Here is a 20,484-nt window from a genome sequence, read left to right as displayed (position 1 = left end):
TCTCGACTGGGGTGCCTTCTGTGCAGAGCCTGCATGTCCTCCCTGCATTCACGTAGGTTTCCTCCAGGTGATCTGGTTTCCTCCCACATTCTAAAGACATGCAGTAGGTGTACTGGACACTCTAAATTGGCCCTAGGTGTGAGTATGTGCATAAGAGTGTGTGTGATGCATCCTCTGTTGAAGGTTCCCATGGGCTAGCAATCTGAGCATGTAAAACCCGTAACTGCTATAGAAACAACAAGCGCTGAAAGGTGCACATTGCCTGATATACCACATGAGGTGTAAAAGGGAAAAAGAAAGAGAGAGAGAGAGAGATGTAAAATTCTCCCAGTGCTACATATAATAATAGGAGTTGTGAAGTATTAGTTACATGAAATTGTAACAATAAAAGCACAGCAAGGGCAAGAAGAGTTCTGTTATAAACAAGAATACGAAGAAGTGTGTGGTGTAAAATGACACGTTAACTGAATTTAAAATGTAAATAGCATACACATTTTGAGTTAATAATAATTATAAAGGTACTGTTTCCAAAAAATAAACTTGTTCCAAGCAGTAAACAACATTCAGTAGCGGCTACATTAAGTGTACACTAAATGTACACCGTTCTGAGTGAACAGACAACACAAGCATAACACCTTTTTCCTCCTAATTTTAGTTTTCCTACTGATTTTCTTGCAGCTTTAAATATCTACGGGGATTCATAAAGGTTACCACAAATTGTAAACTACATGTACACTTACTGTAATCTTTCTGAGTGGTAGGGTGTTCTTGAATACAGATTATGTACACTTAGTGTAGGCGTCAGTGAAGCTCTAGTACATAAATATATTTGAAAAGAAAGTACTATTACCAGTTTTGACTGCAGATGTTTTTCTGTTTGCAGGCAGAAATTATTATTCTTGTTCCACTTATCAGATAAATAACTTGGCAAGCCCCTAGCAACTGCATAATTTATTCTGAAGCTCATAAAGAGATTTTCTGCTATTTGTGTGTGTGTGCGTGTGCGTGCGTGCGTGTGTGTGTGTGTGTGTGTGTGTGTGTGTGTGTGTGTGTGTGTGGTGTGTGTGTGTGTGTGTGTGTGTGTGTGTGTGTGTCTGTGTGTGTGTGTGTGTGTGTGTGTGTGTGTGTGTGTGTGTGTGTGTACGTGTGTGCATATGTGAGTGTGTGCCTGTGTGCGTGTGCGCGTGTGTGTGTGTGTGTGTGTGTGTGTGTGTATGTGTGTCTGTGTGTGAGGTTGTGTTTGTGCCTGTGAGATTATGTTTCTGTGTATTTCTGTTATTTGTTCCAGATTTCTTCATTTGATATCTGTCATTCTTCATAAATGCACTGTCAAAATGGTAAGCCAACTATCCTCCCATTAAGAAACAACAGCTGTGCCTGCATAACCTTTGCAAAACAAGGTGACAACTTGCCGTTATAAAATATATACTATTCACACATTTGTGTTTTATTCTTAAATAACTACTAGGGCATAGAATATAAATTAATTTTGTTTTTTTCAATTTTAAAGTCGCAAAATAGTTTATTGTCACTTTTAGTATTGTTAAAAAAAAAGTCTTACTGTCAGAAAGGCATGAAATATTTTAGTTATTTTAATGACTTTTTCAGTCTTGCCACTCTATAAACCATTTAATCTCCCAAGAAAGCATCCTCAAATTGTATTCTCTGCATGTTTTGATAAAAAAGGCATATTCAGAAAAGTGTAACTCTTATGCAAAGCACTTACTAATGCAAGCCAGTATTTTTTTATTATCTCGTTTCCCAGAACATGGCAATACTGGCCAGTTATGCATTCCAAATGCACTCGACTGTAAAAACATACATCTGAGAGGCAAAAATGAATATTTGAGATGCATATCTAGTCACATTCTGTGAACCTAGATAAAAATAGTGTACAACTTATTCCATGGCTTGGTGACTTTAAACTTTGTGATATGAGAGAAGGAAGAACAAGGTCACTGCATGGTTATTTTGATAGGGAGCTGCATTAGAACACTGTTGTTGCTGGAGTTACATTTATTTCTTTCATTCCAACAGAATGGGTTTTATTGCAACATTCTTCATTTAAGCAAAGCATATCCTTTGGAAGTCAAATGCAGAATTTGTCTAAAGAGAGAGGGAGAGGGGAGATTGTCAGAGCACATTCCTGGTATTCCTTTTTTTCCACACAACAGTAAGCTTTGACTATCTGCAGTGGAGTCCCTGCACCTTTCTCTAGCCTAACATACTAGAAATTCCACAATCAGTTACTTTAACATATCACAGCTGCTGCTCTTTTGTATACTTAATATTTGTTGCTTTCACAATACTATAGAAATAATCCAGTCATGCCTGAATTCAATGTCCATAAGAAAAGCTGCATTTCCTAATACTGATTTCTCTTCTTTGGATGAAATTTACACTACAGATGCAGTTACTTCAAAATAAAAGTGTATGCCGGGGCTTTCGGTAATTTTTTGTTTATAATATTCCTCTCAGAACTATGGAGAGTAGAGTATCACGGGAAGCCTTTCACTGTGGTAGTGAGGCTGTTTTGTAATTACTGTCCGTAGTACACAATGGTGGGAGATGTAACTCATGTTATTTTTAAAGTACATGATTCCCTGCTGGCAGTACATGGGTAACAATAACAAAATAAGAGCTGACATACAGAGTGTCCTGCTATTTCTTTGTAAATGAACTTTCATAATACCATTCAACTATCCACAATCTTGCCTCATACTTTTTGCCCTATGCCTCATAAAATGGTTGTTTTTCTGGTAATTTACTGAGGATTATAGCCAGTCAGTAATACAACTCATTACAATTTTAAACTTCGTATTGTTCAGAAAATATACCTTGCTATAACCTGTTCTTCTATTAACATTTTTAAGTGAATCAGACTAATGTTTGAAAATTGCCCCTGAGTTTGGGCCTTTGTCTCCTACCGTTATTTTTGGTTTTGTTCAGAATTCTTGCACAAAGAAGCTGAGAGGTATGAGGTTATAAGAGTTATATTTTGCAGAAAGCCATCACTGTAGTACTACACTGCCCCCTGCAGGTACTATTAGGACTGCAGTCTGTGGGTACTAGGAAGAGGGCAATCCTACAGTTCTCCCCAAAGGGAAATGCTGCACTGCTATCTCTCTTGCAAGTGTTATAAGACACTGTATTACAGCACCCACTGAAGGCACACGCACACACACACACACACACACACACACACACACACACACACACACACACACACACACACACACACACACACACACACACACACACACAAACACACACACACACACACACACACACCATACCTCTTGACATCTAACAGCATGAAATCTGGAAAAAGCCATAAATAAAAGTGGGACTTCTTCTTTTGGCTTTTCCGGGTTAGGGGTCATCACAGCGGATTAGAAAGTCGATAGAATAGCAGATTTTGCCAAAAATTACAATTAGAAGTGGCGTATTTACAAGAGTGTACTGAAAAAAGAATTATTCCTAGGGGTTTATGCCAGTGGCATTACCCGTAGGATTAGTAGAGAACTCTGCATTTCATCGAGAACTTTTGACATTGTTTGATAAGCAAGGTATGGAATTTTTACAGTCATTGATTAACTTTTATAACCTTGAAATTAACAACTTAAAGAGTGAATTGGAAATACTTGAACATTCCATTAACGTTGATAATGAATTTCTCAGGTATAAATATGAATATGCTAGGATTTTTTCTAGCATTGAGGCTACTTTGGCAAAACTGCTAGTCACAAAAAAGAAAAAGATTAGCAGAAATTTGCATGAATATGCCAATCATAAAGCCTATCCACGGCCACCCAAAACTTTGCAAAATATAGGAGACGACAAGGAATTCCTAATTCCTATGAAGAAACCGATGTTGAAGGAACGAATAGCCTAGTAGATAATGGAAACATAACTGAAGCTGATGAGGTACAACCGCTGCGCCGTAGTGAAAGAATAAATAACAACAATAACAACAATAATGCCTATAATAGCAGAACACCGCAACAACAGGAGGTGGTTAATAATGATCGAAACAACATAAACAATTCCCAGGGTTTTCAAAGGGGCCGCAATGGCCATTACAACAATTCCAATATGAACAGGAACCAAGGACAGAGAAGGAATCGTCGGAACCAACGAAGGAGATGACAGAAAATTTACAGCAGGAACCACAGATACTTGTAAGCTCAAAAGGAGACTTCAAGATATTTAGTTATACAGTCTTAACCATTGAACAGGGAATGGTCTACTTTTTTTCAAAAGGACTTTCTTTTGTTCTAGATAGAAAGACTGATGTTGTGAGAATAATAGTGGACTTAAAACTTTTTGTACGCAAGTTGAATCTTACTTCACTTATGGGAACAAACTCCTCACTAACTAATACTCTAAGGGTTTCTAGTATATTTAACCCTCCACTGCACACATCTTTAAGTACATTTGAAAAAATATGCGAAATGGACTTAAGAGCGATATCCAAAGAACTGCATAACAGGATAAACAACAAAGTGAACATCACTAAATGTGAAATTGAATTCTTGGACTTATTGAATGCATGTAATATTAGGGTTATGAAACCCGATAAAGGGGGTGGGCTGGTTTTTATGGACCAGAGTGAGTATAATATGTGCATGAAAAAGTATTTGTCCGCAAAAGTATATACACAAGTGAGTACTCATTCCCCCCAGTACAGCTCTTTTGATTGTGCACCTTTAACACCTAGTGGGCGTGGCTTGAGCCTTTAAAAAATAAAGTTATCACCTTACAATTCTAACAAATACTCATTGACATAGGTCAAATATCAATACAATTGTGTTTGCCATCATGTATGCTTCAAGATAAAATATTCTGATACCTTGTACAGGGCATGGTTTTGGAAATATTAATGCAAATATGAACAAGCAATATTTGACGCCTAGAGGAGCAGTAGGAGGTAACTGCAGATGCACCTGGAGGCGTCACTCGGATGTAATGAGTTATGAAGTCAATGGAGCCTACAAGAAAATTAGAGGCATTTTGGATGATCTATTCCTTGAAGGTTTAATAGATATAGCTATCTATCAATATTTAGCTATGTCGGCTCCTAAAATTCCTGCCCTTTTTGGTTCTCCTAAGATACATAAAGGTTACATCGATCCCCCATTCAGACCCATTGTGGATGGCAAAGGGTCAATAACATATGCTTGTGCTAAATGTATTGACAACATACTGAAGCCCCTTATACAACAAGAATCCCAAATTTGTAGGGACTCATGGAGTTTCTTGGAAAACATTAATAAGTTGGAATATGACGATAGTAACATCTTTCTCACAATTGATGTAAAGGATTTATATACAGTCATCCCACAAAATTTGGGATTAGAATGGATTAGGGAGTTTATGACACTTAGGAAAGTTGATGACAAAACCATCGACCTGGTTGAAGTATTATTAGAAATTGTGTTGTCAAATAATTTTATGATCTTTGATGGGCTTATTTATCTTCAGAATACAGGAGTAGAGATGGGGTCACCTTGCGGTGGAAGTTTTGCAAATTGCATTATGGCTCACTGGGAAAAATCACTGTTATTTAAAAATAGTTCATTCCAAGAGAATGTTAAATGGTATATTAGATACCAAGATGACACGTTCTTGATTTGGAAAGGACAAAAAGAACTTATTGAGCCCTTCATAGTAGATATTTCTAGGATGACCAATTTTTTAGAATTTACTTACAATATCGAATTGAATAACATAAATTACCTAGATATAAACATAGACAAGGATAGAACAAATCACAGATACAAGACCACAATTTATAGAAAACCAACACACTCAAATGCCTTTTTGAATTTTGTGAGAATAATAGTGGACTTAAAACTTTTGGTACGCAAGCTGAATCTTACTTCACTTATGGGAACAAACTCCTTACTAACTAATACTCTAAGGGTTTCCAGTATATTTAACCCTCCACTGCACACATCTTTAAGTACATTTGAAACCTTACCATCAAAAAGAGCAGTGATTAAGGGGCAGATGGTAAGGGCAGTGAGAATGGTTTCTGACAAAATAGATTATGTTAAAGAATGTGAAGGGTTAAAATCTATGTTTATTAAAAGGGGATATCCAAAAGAATTTGTGGACAATATTATATACATAGTTAGCACAAAAAGAACTATAGGACATTTTAAACCATTGCTACAGAATGGCTATGTTCATGGCTCAGAGAATAACTTTGATTAGATATAGATGTACATAATGTAAGCCAAGATTTGAGTTTCAATTTTTTATGTACATATTCTCTGGATTATATAAGAATATGGGAAATTCTTAACAAGAATTGGTCTATAATTGTAGAAGATAACTGTTTAAACAAAATTTTGGGGAATAAGCCTAGAATAACGTATAGAAGAGGCCAAAATTTAAAATCTTTGCTCGAGAGGAGAACTAAACATAATAAGACTTGCGGAATGTACAAATGTGGATCATGTCAACAATGTAAATATATAAAAATTGGTAATAGAGTGACCATAAGGGAAACAACTTATTATGTAAATGGTAGATTCAATTGTGAATCAAAAGGAGTGATATACGCAGCGTGTTGTGAATTTTGTTCATCATATTATATAGGGAAAACAGAAAGAAAAATAAAGCAAAGAATATATGAACATTTATACTGTATTAATAGGAAAGATACAACAGATGCTTTAGCTAAACATATTGTGAGCTATCCAAATCATAGATTTCAATTCACAATACTTCAACAACAACAAAATGACATAAGAGGTGGTCCGTGGCAATTAAAGCTTGAGGTAAATGAAATTATGTGGCAGATTAGGACAATAGCCCATATTCCACCAGGGTTGAACAAATATGTGTCAATAAAAAGCATTCTGAAATTAATAGCGTTACGTCGGTAACAGAATGGTGCTTAAACCTAGGTTAGCTTTATAAATACACCTTAAGGTGGAAATACAAAATATAGAGTGCAATAATTGTTTATGAAGTAAAATTATTGCACATAAGCTGGAGAATTGTGTGCACTCATACTTGGTCAAAGTTGTGAAACTATACAAAAGGTTGTTTATATGTGATAATAGAATTTTTAATGTTTTTAAATATTAGATATCATGAGCATAAATTTAATTTTAAAATATATGCACAATGTATATATATCATATATTATTGATAGTTGAGTTGTGAATTTTCGAGTCAATTAGGGTTTCGACTCAATGGGCGGCTTTAGCATAGGCTTGATACGATCTGGTTTTCATATATAAATATTGCATGGTCTAAAACGAACAAGTGACAAGATATATATAGAGTAAGTAAAAGCCACAGCATAAAAACAAGTCTGTTAGCATATAAGATGGGTATTTTAACTCACATTTAGCAAGTAACTTTGTTAAAGCAAGCTTTATCAACTAATAGTTCTATATTGGCAATATGATATGTAATGAGTTTATTTATTCATTTATTTATTTATTTTTGATGCCGTAAAGAATCTTTGTAAACCGTGTACTGGTGTATGTTTAGGTTTTTGCATGTGTTTTGTAAATGGTTGATTTTAATAGCAGTGCTCCTTTAACACAAGTAATTATTTAATTGAATATGGAGCACTCTGATATAGAGGCATTGTGTTTTAAAATGTATTTTGTCTGAAGAAGGGGAGGCATTGACCTCGCCGAAAGCGCTTATTAAACCTGTGTTTTTTATTTATCCTGCTCGGATTTATTTCAGCTTCATCACTTGCTTTTTTTGTTTTAGAATAGCAGATTTTGCATTAACATGAATTTCCTGAAGGGCACGAACTTTAAAACTCAAATGTTTGTCATTATTTTCCAACTTCACTCTTTAATGATTTGACACTAATTTGCTAGAACATCACAATTTTATGAAAAACATACCAAAAATATGAAGCACAAATCTAGACATTCTGTGAAAATCTATACCCTTGAGAGGTATGACACACACACACACACGCACACACACACACACACACACACACACACACACACACACACACACACACACACACACACACACACACACACACACACACACACACACACACACACACACTTGCTCACAAATTAATTTCCATGGAAGGTTGGTAATCTGTAATGCTACAGCATTTTGCTCTGACACAAGCTAGTAAACTGCTGCCATCCCAGATTGCCAGACTGGGGACCTCCAGTTATCGTTTCACTTTTGTTAATAAACCAAACCATTATAATAATCACAAATACTGTGTACCACAGTTGTTTGGTCATTTAGAGGCAGATACCAGCAATTTACCACCATTTAACAATAAATACAATTTTATCAATTAATAGTTCAGTAAACAGATGACCATCCCCAAGTTTTTAAAAATGAATAAATAAAGTAATGCATTTAGGAAAGAATTAATTAAGCAGTACAGTTAACAGTTTAAATATTCAGGGGCTTATGAAACTGCATAGGGAAACAGAAAATAATATTTATGAGCAAATAGCTTGTAGGAAGGAAAACCATCTGCCCATATTTAAACTTTACTTTTAGCCAGATCTGAGGTAAAAGAAGTAATGAGCCCTAGCTAAAGTAGTTACATTTATATAATATATAACAGTCAAATATGAGTTCAAAGAACATAAGTCACAGGTCAAAGCTTCAGGGTAGTTCTGTCTTCTAGACTTATTTTTTCCTGCTCTCTCTCTCTCTTCCTATGCAGTTAGCTGTTGGGGACCTGGAGAGCAAGGGAGCAACCAGCCCCAGACTGACTGTGATCTCTGTGTGCACTTAAGGGAAATTGTACTTTACTGTGTGTATTTGTTATCCTTTCTGCTTCTATTAGACGACCTCCCTGGTGTTAGTGGTGAGGACTGAGGCTCCTTGACTGCTGGGCCAGGGCATGGTCGTTACACAGACCATGGATGCAACTGAGCAGGTTTTCACATTTAGGTACTAATGAGTTTGTTTAACTGCTTTTGCAGTTTTTAGCTATCTCCTTAAAAGCATTTTCGACTTGTCCTTTTACAATGCCAACTTTCTTGCCTAGAAATAGACACAGATCTTCTAATCAGAAGGCATAACAACTGCCTTTTTGATGCCTGGTATACATATTATATTATATATGCAATTGCTGTATTTCACAGCAGAATGTAGCTACAAACTTTATATATTTTTATACATTTTACAAAAAAAGGTCACAGCTTCTCTCATCTTTCCATGCAACTGGAAAGTACACATATTGCAGATTAACTCACATACTTTTGTTTACATGCTGGTTTTATAAGGGCTGGATTCATGAACGTGTACACTAAGTGTACACTGTCTGTATTCAAGAACATCCCTAACTCATTTTTTGTGTTATTTATTCAGAAAGATTATACTAAGTGTGCACAGAGTCTACACCTTGTGGTAACCTTTATGAATCCTCCTCCTCGATATTTAAAGGTGAAAGAAAAGCAACAGGAAACCTAAAATTAGGAGGAAGGAGATGGGAGTTGTGCTTGTTTTATCTATTCACTTAGAACAGTGTACACTTAGTATATACGTAGTGTAGGTGTTTAGGAATCCAGACTTCTATCTTTTATATTTGGAGTCAGAAAACAGTAGCATATATAACATCACACCGAGTAGTAAGCCAATGCCACCCCCTAAGAGAGGAAAGTAGAACTATTTCAATTACTTACTCCCCCCCCCCCCCCCACACACACACACACAAGCTATCTGGCATCTATGCCATTGATGAGACCTGGATCACTGACACTGTTTCATGGGAGGTTTCCTTTTGTGTGTCATCCAGTTGGATATAAGCAATAATTATTGATGTGAGCTGATATGTAATTACAAACTTGGAAATAACAAAACAACACAACCCCCAAACTAACATTTTCAGTCCATAATAAATAACAACTTTTACAATAAGCAAAGACGTGTGCTGTAAAGAAATGAGTGCCCTGCAGTGTCCTGTTGACTGTTAAGCCCAGCAATATTAAAAGTCTATATTGACCGTTGCATAATTTTTTACAGAATAATCCAAAAATGTCAAGGAATATGTAAATGGATGTGGCCTTAATTGCATCTCTATTCTTTATAGTGTTTCTAGTTGTTGTGACTCATAATCCTTTCATATTTCCTTGACTTACAGCATTTTATTTTTTTCTGGACTAAGAAAAAAATCTACTGATAAGCACATACACAAAACTGAAAAGTGAAACTCAGAGTTTCTTCAGAATATTTTAGTAGTTACTTGATTCAACCTTTGTTAAATTTTTAAAGCGGTTTCCTCTACTGTTTCATGTTTGTGGTATACAGCTTCTAGTCATGAGCAGTGAAATTCCAGGAATTAGAAAGATTTTTTATAAAAAGGCGCTTTCTTTGCAAATGAAGTAGGGGATCTCTCTGTTCCTAATAAAAGCCACACATCACATTGAGTGGGAGTCCAAACAAGTGGTGCTATTATAGTTTTCCTCTCTCTTTAATGATCTGTCATTCATCAGTCTTTTTAGTACAAGTAATGTGTGTTGGGGGGGACTGCATCTTGTAATTCCTGACATCCCTCCCTGCCAAAAAATTATATTGGACGTAGGGGAATTAGATAAGTATTATATAAAAGTTGTTAGTGTGTTATTCCAGCTTTCATAACAATGACATGTGGGGTCTGTTCAAACCCTGATGGCCCAGAAGTTCAATCTTAAAGACACATATTGTCAAAGCCAATGAACCAGCAGAAGGTAGAAAAGAATCCAGCAGGAAAGAAGGGCCAAGTCATCAAGTTCAGTGTAGGAATGTAATAACACAGACTGTGCACACAAAGCTCTTATCCACAAGTACAATGACATTCGTCAAAACAACTACAGACATTCACATATGTAGCCTTGCTACAGGCAGTAGGCTATTTCAGGACAAAAACAGTACCACAATGAAAAATATTGATTACAACAGATTTAAAGTATGCTGTTTGTGGAGCTGGCCTGTTGGTCATTTTAGCAACTCCAAACTGTCCAGATGTTTGGGGATTTACTGGAATGACACTGTTCACCTAGTTAAACCATGTCAGCACCACTTCATCTATCAAAGTATCACTGGAGCTGCAGAGGCAGAATATAAGCTGTCTGCATTGTAAACTAATTACCAGAGTAAGTGAGGGCTTAGACCACTTGTATAATGTGACTGAAGGTACAATGGGAGCTTCCAAGGGAGAGCAATGGTCATCTGTGAAAGGGAGCAAAAAAAAAAAAAATACATGAGTCTGAAACCTGTACCATGCATCATGGCATCATGAGATCTGGGTTTAAACCTCCTTTATTCCCTTCTTCTGCATCAGGAGTCTGAAAAAAAGTATATGCATTTTGTATGCTTAAAGTTCTCCTAAAAAAGACACTCCATATGAGTTTTTTAAAAAAAGAAATGAAGAAATAAAATCACACAGGCTTAATTTCCAAATTGTAAATTTCTGTTTTCACTGAGTTTCAAGCAAGTATTTTCTAGAACTGCTCATTTGAAAATGTCTACACCTGTCAAGGGCAGATAACTACACACCAAAGGATATACAGCTGCAAATTATATAAAACTAGCATGCTCTAAACTTTGTCTTGCTAGTTATTCTCTTCTCACTGAATAACATTTAATGTGGAAAGGCAAGAACGGGAAGCTATTAACGTCCAAAGGTCAAACTAAGTCAAAAACTCTTTACAGAAGACAGGGACTCTGGCTAACAAAGTTTGCAGATGACTGCAAACTGGGAGCCATTATTGAATCCCCAAATGATGTGGATACTCTACAAAAGGGCCTTACAGAAACAGATGCTTGGTGCTAGAGCCATGGGCTCAAGCTCAATGCCAAGAAATGTATTGTTATCCCCTTTGGGAAAAAACATGTATCCATGAATTACCATATAGGTGGCAGTACACTAAACACAGAAAGTGTGATAAGAGACTTAGGGACACAGGTGGACAGTGGTCTCACCTTCGATAACCACATCGCCACAACAGTCAGGAAATCCTTCTATGTGGCACACCTCATCACGAAGGGCTTTTCATCCAGAAAAAGGAGGTCATTGTCCCACTGTACTCCTCCCTCATTAGACCCATTATAGAATACAACGCCCCATTTGGTATGTACCTCTCAAGACATCTGCAACAACTGGAAAGGCCTCAGAAATACCTCACTAAAAGAATCACAGGCCTAAAGCAGATGCCCTATGCTGACCGCCTTAAAAAACTCCAGCTATACTCTGTCGCATATCGTCTACTCAGAGGCGATCTCTGCTTAACATACAAGGCCATGTCAAACCCAGAGCTGTTGGACATGCTACACTTAAAGAAATCCCAATCCCTCAGAGCTACACGCTCCAGGGATCTAAACCTTGTCATCACAATAAACAAAACATGCTGGAGGGATAGGTTCCTGACCCAGAGACTCCCCAAACTCTGGAATAGAATGCCCATACATGTCAAGCAGAGTGCCTCTTTGGACCTCTTCAAGAGGAACCTTGACGATTGGATGGGAGAAAGGAAATTCACCCCAGGGATCACGTCAGTCGCCCTGCTAGACAGGGGTCCAGGAAAGTAAATAATGTGGGAAGAAATAGCCAGGGGATTGTTATGGCTAGGCTTATATAGGCCCTAGGGCTGATAGCCTAGTACCAACCTATGAACCTATGAACCTATGAACAGGGATAAGCAGTGACTACAAGATGATTTTATGATACACCATCATAATATTTTCAGGTGAACAGCAATGAGTCAAGACCCTAGGCCTACAGATTAGCAACATTTGCCAATGTGCTGTGATACTTGTTGCACAGAAAGCATTAAACCTGGCATGGTATAAGGGCTAAAAGCTTGCTCACGTTTTACTTTAAAATATCACATATTTTCACAATAAGTCTATTTATTATTTATTTTGTTTGCATTTGCTAGTCAGGATGATCTGACTCAGCAAAGATTCTTATTTTCACTGGAGGCCCCGGGAGAAAAGCTCTAGTTACAATGGTTAGACTAATAAGCTGTGGTAGGAAATGTTATTTTATATATATATATATATATATATATATATATATATATATATATATATATATATATTTGTTTTCACAGTAATATAGTTAAACACATGATAAAATACAACAAAAGTAGAAGCAGCTTTTTTTATAGTTCTACTGAAATTCAAATGCCTAAAACATGACTGTCCCATATACAATGAAAATTAATAAACTCACAAGGGCAAGTATTATTGGTAGTGGACCAGCCCCTACTGCACCCATGAGGCAATCTCACCACAACCCTCAAACATTTTTACAAAAATGTAACAAGGGCAGAGTGAAGGGGCGGCTGCCCTGGGTGCAAGCTTTTATGGGGCATGAACAGGACGGAAGTGCAGCATTGGCATTCATTTATGAAGCCACAAGGATATCAGTGCTTCATCACTGAATGATGATACTGCATTGTGTTAAAGATGGGTCTGTGCCGGTACCTGTAGCATGGTGTTTGTCATAGTTGTAGCAAATTACAGAAGACATTTATTTGGGCTCTCAACTCTTGGAAGACCTATTTTTTGGTATTTAACTGTAGGAAAATGCAAAGTGTCAGATGACCTCGCTATGATATGCTTACAAACATAAATAAGGGAGAAATCTCCCAAAACAAAGGGACCACTCCTGGAATACATATCAAAACCATGCTGGAAGTGATTTTCAATGGAAAACAGACATTGACATCCATGGCATCTTGTGCCTTGTCACCTCACGCTTGGGGAACCGCAACTTGGCAATAATTAGAGAAGCCTTTTTTTACATAAACAAAATATAGTTATATACATAAGTGATGAAAAGTTGTACACAGGAGTATACTAATAAGATATGTAGGAAAAACTTTTATATAGATAAGGAGTAGATGTTGACTGGTTTTCTTATACAGAAATGGCAATTAGACTGTGGTGGTGGTGCTGTGGTAGCGTTGTCGACTCACAGTAAGATGTTATCCTGTTCGATTCTCAGCTAGAGCGTCTTCTGTGTGGAGACATGTGTGAATAGGCATACCTTTGTCGAAGGTTGTGTGTCAGGGCCAGCAACTTGGCATGTAAAAATCTACTGCCAATCATTAGCGGACCAGAGTTCCGCTGTGGCAACCCCTTACCGGGAAAAGCCGAAAAACACAACAACATGAAATAAGGATGTTCACGTAATTATTTAATTGTAGTGTTTGTTAGTATAGAAATTTATCAGTGAGAGAGAACAGAAATGATTCTACTATACAGATAAAAGTAAGTTTTAGCTAATGCATTTAAAGTCAGAGATTGTTGGAAGGCTAAGCATTGTGTGGGGGGGATGTATGGATGACTTAAGTGCACAAAAGATGTGACATGTGAGTTAATCAGTAAGGTATCTTGAAGGTCAGCCACTTGTCGTAACAGTTATACTGCCACTTGTTAGACAGGAAGTAGTTTGGTTCACAATGGTGTCACCTTCTATAAAGATGCAGTGATAGGTACTGTATATGTTAGCATGGAACTCTTTTATTTAGGCCAGGAATGGGTAGACAAAATTCACCTAATTAATATTTATGTGGACAATTGCAAATATAAAAAGCAAGAGCAACACAATGATGATTGATTCCGAGCAGAAGTCAACAAAACAAAGGGAGCTGCAGGTATGAGGGACACCTTGAAGTAACCAGAGAGGAAAATAATTGAAAAAAAATGACAACTTCAGATATATGCCTAGCAGCTACATATGGCTAAGGCTTACTATTACTATGAACCTGAGATTAGTACAGGACCAATAACATGCATTTCAGGCTCAGAGATAGGTTTTATTTGTACCTCAAGCCCTCATTTTCCTATACACAGCAGTATGTTGTGTAACCTGAGGCCCCGTGTGGCACTCAGTCCTGTGAATTAGCTTAAGAGTTCTCTGTCTTCCCTCTGTGTCTCATAGATTCTGCATATACTTTTTCAGAATGTGAAAGAAAACACTCTGCGAAGACAGAGTCCTGCAGAAGAAAACAAATAAAACAAAAGGCAAAAAAAACAAACAAACAAAAAAAAAACAACAAGGGCATTAGGACACAGGGCAGGATGAATAAAGAATAATGACCTGACAAGAATGAATCAGTTCTCAGTTACAAGCAGAGCAGATCACTAACCTGTACTTTCAGAAGAAAGGTAGTTTTAATCCGACCTAAAATGGATCTAGCAAAAAATATAGAAACTAAGAATAGCCCTGTTATTATCATTAGAACATGGTATCATATTCTAGAAACATATATCTCTAAATATCACAGTTTATAGCAGCTTTTGGGTAATATAATCCACGAGTAATATATGTGCTGGTGTCATAAAAGAAATGATACTTGGGAGTGAAGCAGGGCTGTGAAATAAATTAAAACAATAAAAGGTACGAAGAAGCTCCACTAATGCAGTTTGTAACAGCTTGAGAAGAGAAAAGCCAATATTTTATAGGCAGTTGATCCCATATTAACCTGAATGTACTTCAGGAAAATGTTAAGTTAAGAACATGACCAAAATTACAAGCATCCTCAAAATATTTACTGTCCAGTGATGCTGACAGAACTCTTATAAACACGCTCTTCTGGATCAGCACTCCTGTGAAGTTTAAAGGATGACACTTCATTACAAGACTCACTCTAGCCTTACAGAGAATTATAAAGATTTGTCCCCTCCCTCACTAATAAAAGAAAAAAATGAAACGTTCAGCCTTTGAGACAGATGCCCCCATCATATCTTCACTTTGTAATAAGTATGTTTAAATGAATCCGACTTTTGAATCATGCCTGGTGCGATTGCTTGTCAAGTTTGATTGTGAGTTGGCCTTCTGCTCCTGAAATATCCTGTCCACGGACACCTGAATATGGAGAGACGCAACTGCCCAGAGCCTTCAATTGCCCACCAGAGGCAGAAGAGGTCCTGACATGATAGATGCTCTTGTTTGCCTCGCTGCTTTTTTCATCTAAAATCATTACAGCAAAGCAGATGTTTCTAACATACATCATGTGAAAGCAGATTATGATACACACAGATGGAAAGTTCCTAAGATGAGAAAGTCTTGGGCAGTTGAGGTTCTGGATGTCAAATGTAGATTTATTTTCCTCCCTTTCCCCATACTGTGCTGATTACTGATCCTGAGAGCTGCTGAAATGCAGTGAAATATACTCTACAAATACATCGCTATTAACCTGCGTAACAATGCTAAATGCATGTGAGTGCAGCAGTGCAGAAGTGTTGAGACTTTTTCTTCTGCTCTTTGCTTTCAGCTATGCCGTGCAGCGGTAGCGTTGTTGCCTCACAGCAAGAGGTTCTCCCGTTCGATTCTCGGCTGGAGCGCCTTTTGTGTGGAGTCTGCATGTCCTCCCCGTGGTCGAGTGGCGTTTGAAAGACATGCGTGAATGGATGTGCCTTCGTTGAAGGTTGGGCGTCGAGCTGGCACCTCGGCACCGTACAAAATCTACTGCCAATCATTAGCGGACCGGAGTCCCGCTGTGGCGACCCTTAACCGGGAAAAGCCGAAAGAAGAAGAACGGCAACATTCTGAGACCAGAAGTCACTACAAGGGGCTTGCTCAATATGTTAATATTAAAGGCCTGGAATACTAGCCTCTGCTGAAGATTATTGGCAGTAAAAACAGAATGCAGAACAAATTGACAGCGCACCCTTTTAATTACTATATACTTCCATTATACATACAGTTCATGTCCACTTACAACTTTCATGCAAACATAAGCACACAGAGTCATCACATACTTTCAGTTGTTAAACATAGCTAAGCACAGCACAAATCCACATGTGGGTATTAACAGCTCAAGTTCAAAGATGGACAATACTCACCCAGTCTACATTTTGAGCATTACACACAGTAAAACATCTACATTGCAGTCCACACATGGCCATAACTAACACAGCACAAGTACACACATGGGTCTTGCACACAACTCAAGTCCATATATGAGCACTGCACTTAATAAGTCCATGTGTGGGCATTACACTCAGCACAAGTCCACATATGGCTTTCACATGTGGCCATTACAGATAAGACAAGAATGCACATAGGCATTATACACACACAACAGAAGTCCACACATGATCATTACACACACACAAAACACAAGCCCATATATGGGTAATGCTCACACAGCACAAGTCACACACAGGTCATTTTGCATACAGCTGAAATCCACACATGACCACTGTGCATGCACACACACACACACACCACACACGCACAAACACACACACACACCACACACGCACAAACACACACACACACACACACAAATGCACACAGCGTCCACATGTGGGCTTGCCAATGTTATGAACTATTTTACAACAAATGTGACCACATTTTAGGATAAAAGAATGTCTTTCTTGTAGAGGGTGAATGTGAAGTCTTAGGATTATTAGCTAGTAGTATACAAGTGGATAAAAAAAATGTCCTGAGCTATGAGATCAGCTAGTGCTTTTATTCAGCTGTTTATCCTGCAAATAAAAGGTGCTAGTGTCTGATATGGGATACTACAAAATCAGTGAAAGAATGTCCCTGTCCAGTATACAATATTCCGTAGGGAATACTAATAGAGGGGAGCTAGGTTAATGTGTCATCTGGGGTATATCACTCTGCCAACATGGTAATAATCACTTTCTGTAATGCTTTTCTTTCTGTCTTTACCTATTCCCTTTCTAGCTCCTGCTTTACCTTCTGTACTGCTGTTTTTGCCTTGTACACCTTTTTGCTTGTAGTCTTCACTGTTATCCCTCGGTCTGTCTTACATCTGTCTACACTACTTCCTGATATACTCTCATTAAAGCTTTCTCTCTCTTTCTTTGTTTTAACCTTGTGCGTCTGAGCAAAATATTTGACAACTGTGAATCATATGTTCATTGCATGATGAATTTGGAACATGATGTGTTTTAACTCTCCCTAGCTCACACTTTAGACACTGGCCCCAAGTACAAGAAGACCACTTTCATTTCAAAGGCCTAATACAGACCGATGCATTTTCTTATTGTTGTTATCACTCCTTAAACACGTCCCCTCCTCTGTCAACCCCGGACTATCATCCCTTCTATCTTACATGTATGACTGAAGTTAACAACTAGACTTCTGATTTCCCAAAATAAGATTTGCCAATTTATCATGCAGTCCCTTACAAAATGAACATCACTGTTTCACGTTCTCTGCTCATCTTACATCAGTCCACCAAGCTACTGTATCTGCCATATTGCTTGACACTTAGTGGCTACCTTGCTACTTACTCATCTCATGGTGTCTTCACTCCAGTCATACAGGCTCTATCTCTTTCTTGCTATCTCTCACCATTCCCTTACCTCTGTCTGTTGATTATTTACCTAGAATGTCCCAAAACTGTGAACACCTTACTGTAACATATTTACCGTAACTCAGATTTCCCATTCCCCTGGTCCTTCCATATGGTTTATGAGTCCTTTCTTCCATGTCACAAAGGGCCCTGTAGGACCACCTGAATCCTGTCACTATTCCCAGTTTTTAATCAGGAATTTGCATCTTTCCGTGACAGCTGTCCTGAACAGCTGGCACACAACTGGGACTTACCTCTTGCTTTCGTTTCTGATTCTTGTGGTTAACTGTTGCCGGTCTCTTCTGCATAACATCTCATATTGCCTAACCCTGTTATTTTTTACTGTGATCTAACTTATGCCCTTATTTCAGAATCCTGCCCACTTTTCTGATGCCTGTGTACTTTTTTTCAGTGTAGCATTATTTAATGTGATGGAAGTTCTTTTTTACAATTTTTTTTTATGTATTCAGCTGTATTTTGCATGTAAATGCCATCTTTAAAATCATCTATTTGCATTGATGGTATGATTGCTGTAGTCTATTTGACCTTCCTGATCAAAATAATTAAAAACAACAAAAAAAAATACCCACACAGTTACACTGGAAAGCAAAAACAAATAGTGATCATAACTAGAAAATCATTAAGGAAGAGTCCAGGGTGCGTGATTCACTGTTAGAAAGAGATGAAGGCCTGAATTTCACCCTAGGTGTGTATGGATAGGAGTTATTGGATGTTAGGAAGGAAAGCTGGAAACTTTGTAGCATATACAAACTCACCACCCTCCTGGGTAGTGGCTGAGGTTGATCCATGGAGGGGATCCTCTTTTCTATTTTGTCCACTGCTGCATAGCACTGCAAACTAAATGCTACATGTATTATAACATGCATGCCTGCTTATTGTTAGGCCATTTTGGAAGTTGAGTCATAGACTGAGGATGTAGGACAATAAAGAAAAGAATCCCCATTCTTGATGGTGGCACCCGTTTTGGTACCTGATTCTTGCCTCAAAAGAGAATTCATGGGCTAATAGAGTGATCAAGAAGGGATTAACGGTCACTATCGGGGAGCAGGGTCCATAAAATGTAAAAAGAAAATGAAGTGCTAAGAGTGATATTATGTCTTTCTAAATATTTAACACGCTCAGTATGACATTACAGTTTACATTTACTTTCAGTGCACAGGGTACCCTATTGTTTAGAAGATAAAAAAAAGAAAACAAATGCAAAACAAGAAAAAAAGAAAACAAATTACAAATACCTGCAGTATCTGCAAAGTGAGAAGGTAACTAATAGAGAGGGACATCACTGGTAATCTGTGGGTAACTAGGTGGGCCAATTTGGCCTTGTAGTACTATCCAACACTGACAGTTAAGAACAAACCAACCTTGGCCCTGTTTGGGACACAAACTCCTGAGTTTCTGACTCATGAATGTGAGAAGGTAGACTTAACAGCTGCAACTACTTGTGGATTTGTCATATCACATATAGCTCTGCTGTATCTTGCATGATGATTTTTCACTGCTCGCAAGACTTTTTTTTTACACTGTACTATCCCGTATTGCAGTGCCCCTGTCAGCCTGTTTTATTATATGCACAGATATTAAAATAAAAGTCAGGCAGGTCTCTCCTGTGCATTGAACAGTCCCAGATAACTGAAACATATCAAAGAAGTGATGCTCTGCCTCTGAGACTAGAACCCACAGAGCTCCAGCTGAAGATGCATTGATCTACACAACAAAAGATAAAAAGGCATCTTCATTTTACAGGACTATGACTGGAGTTCAGTAGGGGCAGCAAGAAACAGCTGCCACCTCCAGTGAATGCTATAAAAATCTGTATGCCCCAAGCAACCTTCAAGTGCTCTTTGCTTTGCCGTAGGCTTCCCTGTACTTTTTTCTCTTTCATCTGCAGTTCCCTTTTTTTCCCCTTGGAATTTGCACAGACATAATATATGAACAGAGCTATACTCTAGCTGGTGAATATCTAGTCAGACTTCAGGGGAGGGGGTAGAATTTGTCCTTGAATTCTGTGTCCCTTAATTCATCCAATCTGCAAGTGTAAGGCATTCCTTGGCACATTAGCCATATACCATACACCTGCATAATACACATGTTCCTTAATGCAAAAATAATACTTCCTGCATTGTTAAAAAAAATTGAACTAAAACACTGCTTGCAGCATTCCAAAACAGAATGA

Source organism: Protopterus annectens, chromosome 12.part0, assembly GCF_019279795.1.
Source record: "Protopterus annectens isolate FY-2018-M chromosome 12.part0, PAN1.0, whole genome shotgun sequence".
Lineage (NCBI taxonomy): Eukaryota > Metazoa > Chordata > Ceratodontiformes > Protopteridae > Protopterus > Protopterus annectens.
This window is presented reverse-complemented; position numbering follows the sequence as displayed.